Source organism: Bubalus kerabau, chromosome 1, assembly GCF_029407905.1.
Source record: "Bubalus kerabau isolate K-KA32 ecotype Philippines breed swamp buffalo chromosome 1, PCC_UOA_SB_1v2, whole genome shotgun sequence".
Classification (NCBI taxonomy): Eukaryota; Metazoa; Chordata; class Mammalia; order Artiodactyla; family Bovidae; genus Bubalus; species Bubalus kerabau.
In genome coordinates, this window is record NC_073624.1 from 169,813,908 (window position 1) to 169,823,373 (window position 9,466).

Below are 9,466 nucleotides of genomic sequence, written 5' to 3' on the forward strand. Positions count from 1 at the left end.
GTTTATTCACCTATTTAATTCAAATTAGAGTGTAATACTTGGATACTGATTAAAATTGCTTGTTGAATGAGCCATCAATCTTTTCAGTCCAGTATGCATCATGCCCTACATTTGATGAGTTAACCTCTGCCTTCAGAAACTACCGTCAGTTTTTTTTTTCTTTTATTGTATCTTCTTTTTATATAAGGTCTTCTCTCATTTTTTGTACTTCTGTCTAAATTATTCCTTTCTGTTGAAGTAGAATAGTACACTTGAATATCCCTAGGTCAAGATGGTTTCCTGGAGAAGGGAATGGTTACCCACTCCAGTATTCTTGGCTGGAGAATTCTATAAACAGAGGAGCCTGGTGGGTTACAGTCTATGGGATCGCAAAGAGTCGGACATGACTGAGCTACTAACACTTTCATTTTTTCACACACGGTAGTACATTTGAAAATCATACTGAAACTCAGGTTCAAAAATAGCCAGAAGAAGTCAAAAAACAGAACTTGAGATCAAAAATACAGTGTTTTTTTTTAATATAAATTTTTATTTTAATTGTTGATGTATGGCAAAACCAATACAGTGTTCTTAATTTACTGAAATGTTTTTTTTTAATTCTTAACTTTGCTTTTGTCAAATGGAGCAAGATTTTATGTAAGAAATATTAAAGCTATTCAAATCCTACCCAAGTTACACTTATTTTATAAACTCAATCTCATCAAAATTTTTCTTCTCAAACCTTGCAATGTCGCTGCTGGTTTCCAACTTCCAGAAACCTTTAGATAGATAGCACGGCTACTACACTCAGAAAGAAGAGCCACTAAATTGTTTAGGTTATGTAGCCACTTTTGTTTTTATCCAAATAACTCATGTTTACTTTTCTGGTGAGGATTATAATAAGCATGTACATTATCTATCATTAAAATGTACATGGTAAATAAAATAAAATAAAATGTACATGGTGCTATTGAAAGCAAGTTTGTAAAATCAAATTGAAGATAGGAAATAAAAGTCTAAAATTGGTGACTCCAGAAGTCTAATTCCTTGCGTGCTGCAGTCCATGGAGTCACAAAGTGTTGGTCACAACTGACCAACTGAACTGAACTGAACTGAATTCCTTATTTGAAGCTTCTAAAGATTAAAAGGAAAACATACCAAAATCTCTTTCATAATGTCAGATTCAGTTATTTTTTTAAGTTATTTTTTAAAATTAAGCTATTTTTAACAAACAGGATTTAATGTAAATAGGGTGCAAAATCCTTTTAATAAAGTTCATTTACTATCTTATTCCTTGCTGCTGCTGCTAAGTCGCTTCAGCTGTGTCCGACTCTGTGCGACCCCATAGATGGCAGCCCACGAGGCTCCCCTGTCCCTGGGATTCTCCAGGCAAGAACACTGGAGTGGGTTGCATTTCCTTCTCCATCTTATTCCTTAGTTATATACAATTAATTTTAATGAGATATTGCCAGATTTAATACATACAAACTTCTTAAATACAATCACTTAATAAAGGTTAGCATTTAAATTACTATGATAGTGATGCAGAGGTTGGTAAACTTTGGTATACTGGCTCACTATATTATAAAGTTCTTTTGTAATTTTTTATTTGATAATATAATGATGTGGGTCAGAAAAGTAAAAAGGCTATCTGAATCAGGGTTTTGAAGTTAAACAACAATAACAACAAAAGTTTCCTTGCTAAATTTTCTGAAGTGAGTGTTTTTTGCCTGATGTTACATATAAATAGGTACATTTAAAACTAAATTCGACATTGGACAAAAATGAGGCATGCTTACCTGTTTAGATTGAAGTTAAATATAATGCTTACCTTTATTAATTGAGTTATTGAGTTAAAAGCTGATATAAACTGTGAAAGGGTTTTTGTTTTTTGGTTTTTTTTTTTTTTTTTTGGCAGTTAGGTAATTCATGATACCAAGAATTTGATACCAGGCTTAACCACCCTCTAAAATATCTTCTATCTTCATAACAAATAAGGCTCTTTAAATAGGAATTATTCTTTCCCTTGGGATCAGCTTCTTCCCCAGGTAACTTTCTAATTGAGCTAAACCTTTCTGCCTGCCACTCAAGAAGTCTGGTACAACAAGCAAAACCATACCTGTCTATACCACATATTCTCTACATTCTCTATATCTCTTGCTGATTTTTGTAATTACTAAGAAATATAAGCATTGTAAAACAATAATTCATGATGATATATTATTTTTGTAAAATAAAGATGGTCTAAAAAGATGTAAATATACACTACCTTACAGGGAATTTTGTTTCTCTCTCATTAAGTGTTCTGTAGTAAGAAACCCAGGACTGTCGAGGCAGCTGTGTCATCTTCAATACAGATCTTCCATCTCCACGTCCATTGTAAAACAATAATTTATGATGATACATTATTTTTATAAAATAAAGATGGTCTAAAAAGATGTAAATATACACTGTCTTACAGGGAATTTTGTTTCTCTCTCATTAAGTGTTCTGCAGTAAGAAATCCAGGACTATTGGGGCAGCTGTGTCATCTTCAATACAGATCTTCCACCTCTTCGTCCACATGAGCCGAGTAGTCCTCACTGCCTCCCAGACTACAGGGGGACACAAAGGAATGCTCACTCACTCCTTTTCAGATGTACAAACTGGAAACAGAATACTGATTCCAGGCATGACCCCTCATATCAACATTAGTTAAAATATCATGCTAAACTGAAAGAGAGGATGGAAATATTTCTAGCTGTGCTGCTGTGTGTCCAGCCAAGACTTCCATTTTGATCATCTGCCCTCAGTTGTCACAAACTAAAGCTCCAAGAAGTTACTGTATTGTCTCCCCAGACAAGCATGCCCTTAAGTTAATTGTGGCAACTCTTGGTACAGTGATTATAAAGTAATAGAACTGTATTTTCTGTAGTGCACCCTACAAACACACATAGACACAAACTCACAAAATGCAATGGAGAAGAATATTAGATTTAACTATACAGAGTAGGAATAGATTCATACTGTTATGGATATTAATAATTAAAGAGATAATTTAGAAATTTGATGCCCTGCATTGAAAGCTATTCAAAAGTTATATATATATACACAACAATTTTGAATTATATCATTTTGTAATTTGTTTTAACTCTAACAATTGAAATACACATGTAGCATAATCTCATTTTTTGTTTTCATTTGCATTTTGATAATGACTAATGACAGTGACTATCCTTTATGTGATCATTTGACTTCTGCTTATCTCCTTTAGTAAAATATCTATTTAAGAGTTTTGTATATTTAGTGGACATTTAGATTACTTCCATGTCCTGGTTTTTGTAAATAGTGCTGCAGTGAACATTGGGATTCATGTCTTTTTGAATTATGGTTTTCTCAAGGTATATGCCCAGTAGTGGAATTCTTGAGTCAATGACAGTTCTACCTTTTTAGTTTCTTAAGTTACCTCCATGCCGGGAGCCGGCATATTGCATATTGAGTGCATATTGCATATTGAGTGCATATTGCATATTGAGTGCAGCACTTTCCACAGCATCATCTTTCAGGATCTGGAATAGCTCAACTGGAATTCTATCACTGCCGGGAGCCAGCGTGAGGCACTCCGCCCATGACAAAGGTCATGAGGAAGGAGGCTCGGCATATGCAAAGGCGGGATCGAGCCTCAGGAGTCCCCCTGGAAATTCTCGAGCATCTACCCCCCAAACCAGAGTCTGCCTACTTTCTGCTTTGTGCTTTCACCTACACCTCTGACTTTACAGGGGGCTCTCCCCCACTACCTCTCTCTGAAAAAAAGAGTTAGCTTACAGCTCCAGTTAATAATTCCTGGGTGTGACAGTGTTTCAACCTACAAACTCCTTTGGAAATCCTCTAGCCTGCCTGAATGGGTTTTTCCGGCCACATGTGATTGTTCAGAGCCTCCCAACTGTGAGAGGCAGGAGATGTTCTAAACTGCCTAAACACAGATTCCTTTGAGTAGTTAAAAGATTGATTAGAAATTGTATTGGTGAAGAGTTTTTCACTTGTTGGGCCAATGTTTGCTGCTAAGTCTCCATACTCCTTACCTACTGTGTCCTTGGCAGTGTATTGATTGATATAATGGGTGTATAGAAATGTAAAATGCAGCTTTGTCCAATGCTTTTTGGGAGGCTGGTGCCTGACTTTGGAATAATCACCTTTAGAGAAAAATAAGTTTCTTAAAATGTTAACAGGCCTCCGGGCCAGAAGATGATGTCAATCACCTGAACTTTTGCATATGATAAGTTTGAAAGCCTGGCTTCGATTAGAACCAGGAACTGCTGTCCTTGCATGACTCCACCCCTTCCCCCGTTATCCTCTATGCATAACTTAAGATATAAAAACTACTTTGGAAAATAAAGTGCGGGCCTTGTTCACTGAAACTTGGTCTCCCCATGTCACTCTCTCTCCCAAATTCTGGCTGAGTCTCCATCTGGAGCGCGAAACCCACCATGCTTGCTAATTATGCCTGGGCTTCTAAGATCCGACCGGGGAGGCCTCAGTGTCTCCTCTCCTTTGGGAGAACGGAAGGACGCCTGTGGCCTACGTAAGTGGTGCAAACTTCTTGTCTTGAAGTTTTATTGGTCTCCCGCGTAAACCAAGCTACTCAGCCTCTTTTCTCCACTGAATTTCCTCACTGAGCTATCCTTATTTCAGCCTCTTTTCTCCACTGAATTTCCTCACTGAGCTATCCTTATTCTATTACTCTTTATATCCTTAATTAAAGTTTAATTAAGCAGTTGTTTCCTGACCCTCGCCTACGCCGTCTCTCCTTCGAATACCCTGGATCAGCTGGGGCTGGACCCCGGCACCTCCATACTGGTCTGCACACTGGTTGTATCAATTTAAGTTCCCACCAACAGTGCAAGAGGGTTCCCTTTTCTCCATACCTTCTCTAGCATTTCTTCTTTGTAGATTTTTTGATGATGGCGAGAGAGCTAGTGGGAGCCTGCTGTAAAGCACAGGGAGCTCAACTCAGTGATCTGCGGTGACCTAGATGGTGGGATGTCAGGGGTCGGAGGGAGGGGATGTATGCAAACATATAGCTAATTCAATTCACTATACAGTAGAAACTAGCACAGTACTGAATAGCAATGACACTCCAATGAAGGAAAAAAGAAAAACCTTGTACGTTGATGTTAGATTGCTTCTTTCTGTTGGTTTTGAGAATTCTTTGCATAATCTTTCTATATATTTCTTATTTGAAATATGTGACTTTCAAGTATTTTCCCTTTTAGCTTGTATTTTCTATTTAGGCTCCCTGGTAGCTCATTTGGTAAAGAATCTGCCTGCAATGCAGGAGACCTCGCTTTGGTTCCTGAGTCAGGAAGATTCGCTAGAGAAGGGATAGGCTACTCACTCCAATATTCTGGGGTTTCCCTTGTGACTCAGCTGGTAAAGAATCTCCCTGAAATGAGGGAGACCTAGGTTCGATCCCTGGGTTGGGAAGATCCTCTGGAGAAGGGCAAGGTTACCCACTCCAGTATTCTGGCATGGAGAATTCCATGGACTATATAGTCCCTGGGGTCACAAAGAGTCAGACACAACTGAGCGACTTTCACTTTCATTTTATATTTGTGAAGACAGTTAGGACAACTTACTCCTCCATTAGAGACCTTTCAAAAACATTTTGCTGACTTCATCTTAATGATAAAATTTTAGATGTAGGAGCTTATTAAGACTGTATGAATATTCAAAACAAAAATAGATTGAAAATAAGTACAGATCAGTGCAGATACAGGTATTATTAACAATGTCTCTTGAAATCATTTTTATCTTTGGGCTACTATTTCAAGTAATGATGAAGGGGTTATACTTGTTATGAACCAAGTTATAAGAAAAGTTCAAGGCTTACAGGTATAACAATGCTTTTACATGTCAGAATTATACAACAACAAAATTGATTATACAATGAAATATTATTTAAAATGTAAGAGATTTGTCTAACAACTGCTTTCAGATCATCAAATTCCTAGATGTGGAATATCATAATTATGAAAGCCACACTTACAGAAACATGCAACTCTTTTCTTTGAAATATCAAGAGGTCATTCCAGGGCCTTTCTTACTATTCTTCCCATAGACATTGTGGATATATTAAATTCTTGCAAAATGCTTATGAAATATGTTTATATTCACAGCTATATACATCCACAGAAGTTCAGAAATCGGATTAAGTTGGGTTGAATGCATGCACAGAAAAGAAAAGCACACTTCCCTTGGAACGTCCAAAATATCAGTCATAACACACATATTAAAAGTATTAAAAACTGATATTATTCAGCTGCTAAAAAGAATGAAGTGATGTAATTTTCAACAACATGGATGGACGTAGAGATTGTCATACTGAGTGAAGTCAAACATAGAGAAATATCACATGATATCATTTACACGCAGAAATTAAAAAAAAAAAAGATGTGACAAACACACTGCTATACTTAAAATGGATGTTGAATGAAGACTTACCTACTGCACAGGGAGTGCTGCTCAATATTATGTAACAATGTAAATGGGGAAAGAGTTTGAAACAGAAAAGGTACATGTATATGTATAATTGAATCACTTGCTTTACACATGACATTTTGTGAATTTAGGGAACAGCACTATTCCCATGATGTTGTGATTCCTGCTTTCCTAAATTTCAGAAACAAAACTGCTATCGTCATCTTTATCACCACTGTTATAATCCTCATCTTAGATTACATTAAGGACTATATATAAAAGTATATAAACATACTAAACATTTAATTAGAAGGTATATATGCATATAGACACTATGAATAAAATGCATAAATAACTAAACTTAGTACATCATATTTACTGCCTAGATATTAAAGGAAGCAAATGGACTGAGACGTGAACTATAACTAGCTTCATGACAGGAGCTAACATTGCCTTATACACATGTGGACAATTATAACTAAAATAACAAAAGAGCATACTGTCCAAAGCACTGCCAGTGGATGTACTCTCTAAATGAGCTGCTGAGTGTGTGTGTGTGTGTGTGTGCTCAGTCGCTCAGTCGTATCCGACTCTTTGGGACCACCTGGACTGTAGCCCACCAGGCTCTTCTGTTCATGGAATTTCACAGGCAAGAAGACTAGAGTGAGTTGCCATTTCCTATTCCAGGGGAACGTCCTGACACGGGGATCAAACTCGTGTCTCTTGCATCTTCTGCATTGGCAGGTAGATTCTTTACCACCGTGCCATCTGAATGGAATTGGGAGGATACCTGTTAATGATTCTATTGACAGGTGCTCATTTTCCTTGTGAACATAATTTCAAAGGTTTAAAAATTATATCACTTAGAGAAGGTTAAAAATATGGAGGATTAGGCAAGGTACACTAATGTAAATGCAATTGTGGAAACTGTATAATTCTGAAAAGAACTTCTAACATTTTCTTCACATTAAAAATGCATATATTTTATTTCTAAAATATGAATTAGCATTGGGGTAGTTTGGAAGTCAGTGATGAAATAATTTAAAGCAGATTGTTTTGGGGTCAAAATTGCTACATAGAATATAGAAATATGTACAAAGTAAAAGTGTTGAGACAAACAGATTCTTCTATAACATGCAGTTAGGAAAAGTACTCAGTACATGAAAGATTTTCTTTTGTTATGATGATTGAAGTAATTCTTCATGAGGGTTCAGTGGGCTAAATAAACATACTCCTAGTGCCTAATGATTCTTTGAAGTTTCTAGATTTTTCCAGGAGTCTGACATAGGGCAAGGTAATATGCATTTGTTCATTTACTTGTTCAATTCCTCCTTCAAATAGTCATTACTTAACTGCTACTGGTCAGTTTCCATGCAACTGAACCAAAAAATGCCAACAATAGAAGTGGAAAAATAGAAGCTGTGATTTAGGTAAGAAATCTTGCATGTTTTAAGGTATATTTAAGCCAAAAGTCTTAATAGCTTGAATTCTATTTTGTTTTTTCATAAAGTATGTCATGAATATTGTTCTTTATTCACAATACAGGATTATTTAGGTATGAAATATTGAAGACAATTTGACTAATTATCCCTCCAGACACCTCTGTCTGTGGGGATTCTCCAGGCAAGAATACTGAAGTGGGTAGCCATTCCCTCCTCCAAGGGATCTTCCCTACCCAGGTATCAAACCAGGTCTCCCGCATTGCAGGCTGATTCTCTACCATCTGAGCCACCAGGGAAGCCCAATAAATATTCAAGCACAGTCAACTGCGGGTTATTTTAAAGTATCTAAAAGTATCTTATAAGCTAGAAATAGCAAAGTTTTTAAGGGGAAAATATAGATATTTAAAATCTTTCTCTGATAACTGTGTGACAAACAGCTGAAACATTTATAAATATACTCATCACACTATATTTATATGTTTTCAGTCACTCAGTGGAGTCCAGTTCTTTGTGACCCCATGAAGTGCAGCAAGCCTGTCCATCACTAACTTCCAGAGTCTGCTCAAACTCATGTCCATTGAGTCGGTGATGCCATCCAACCATCCTGTCCTCTGTCATCCCATCTCCTCCTGCCTTCAATCTATACTTTAAGTAACAATTTTCTCAATGATGCAATCACATCCTTGTTCCGAAGGCTGTATATCATGGGATTGAACATCGGAGTCACTATGGTGTAGAACAGAGAGAGGAGTCTGTCAGTTCCTGCAGAGTGAATGGATTTGGGCCTGAAGTAGGTAATGGTAGCAGAACCAAAAAATAAAAGCACAACCAACAGGTGAGAAGGGTACGTGGAGAAGGCTTTGGCTCCTCTGGCTGTTGGCAACCTCAAAATAGTGCAGACGATTTTACTGTAAGAGGCAAGTATTAATATAAAAGGCACTGCAGCAACCAACAGAACTACTGCATAGACTGACAGCTCGTGTGCAAAAGTAGACGTCTCCCCAGGCCAGCTTCAGAATGGGGGGAATGTCACAGAAGTGGTTAATCTCATTTGAATGACAGAAATGCAGAGAGAAGATCTGGCACATTTGTGCTATCTACACTGGGATTCCACTGACCCAGGAGCCCACAGCCAGCTGGAGACACGACTTTGGAGTCATGACCAGGGGATAGTGCAGATGGTCACAGACAGCCACACAGCAGTCATAGGCCATCACAGCCAGGAGGATACACTCAGTGGTTCCGAGAATAAGGAAGAAGCACATTTGGGTGGCACAGTCCAGGAGAGATATTCTTCTGTCCTGAGTCCAAAGGTTCACCAGACTCCTAGGGAGAGTGACAGACACATAACAGATTTCCAAGGAGGAAAAATTTGCCAAGAAGAAATGCATGGTTTTCTGCAGAGTTGGGTCAAGCCTAGTTAGTATTATTATGAGACTATTTCCAGTTAAGATAATGACGTAAATGACAGAGAACAACCCAAATAATAGCCCTTGAAGGTTTGGAAGGTCAGAAAACCCCAGGAGTACAAGTTGTATAACTGTGGATACATTGTCTTCTGCTTCCATCTCTTCATATTTCATCTGTGG

At 37.4% G+C, this 9,466-nt stretch overlaps 1 pseudogene; it reads right to left on the minus strand.

Moving 5' to 3' along the window:
* Window positions 1-8,517: 8,517 nt before the first annotated feature.
* Window positions 8,518-9,466, minus strand: LOC129641890 (olfactory receptor 10AG1-like; annotated as a pseudogene).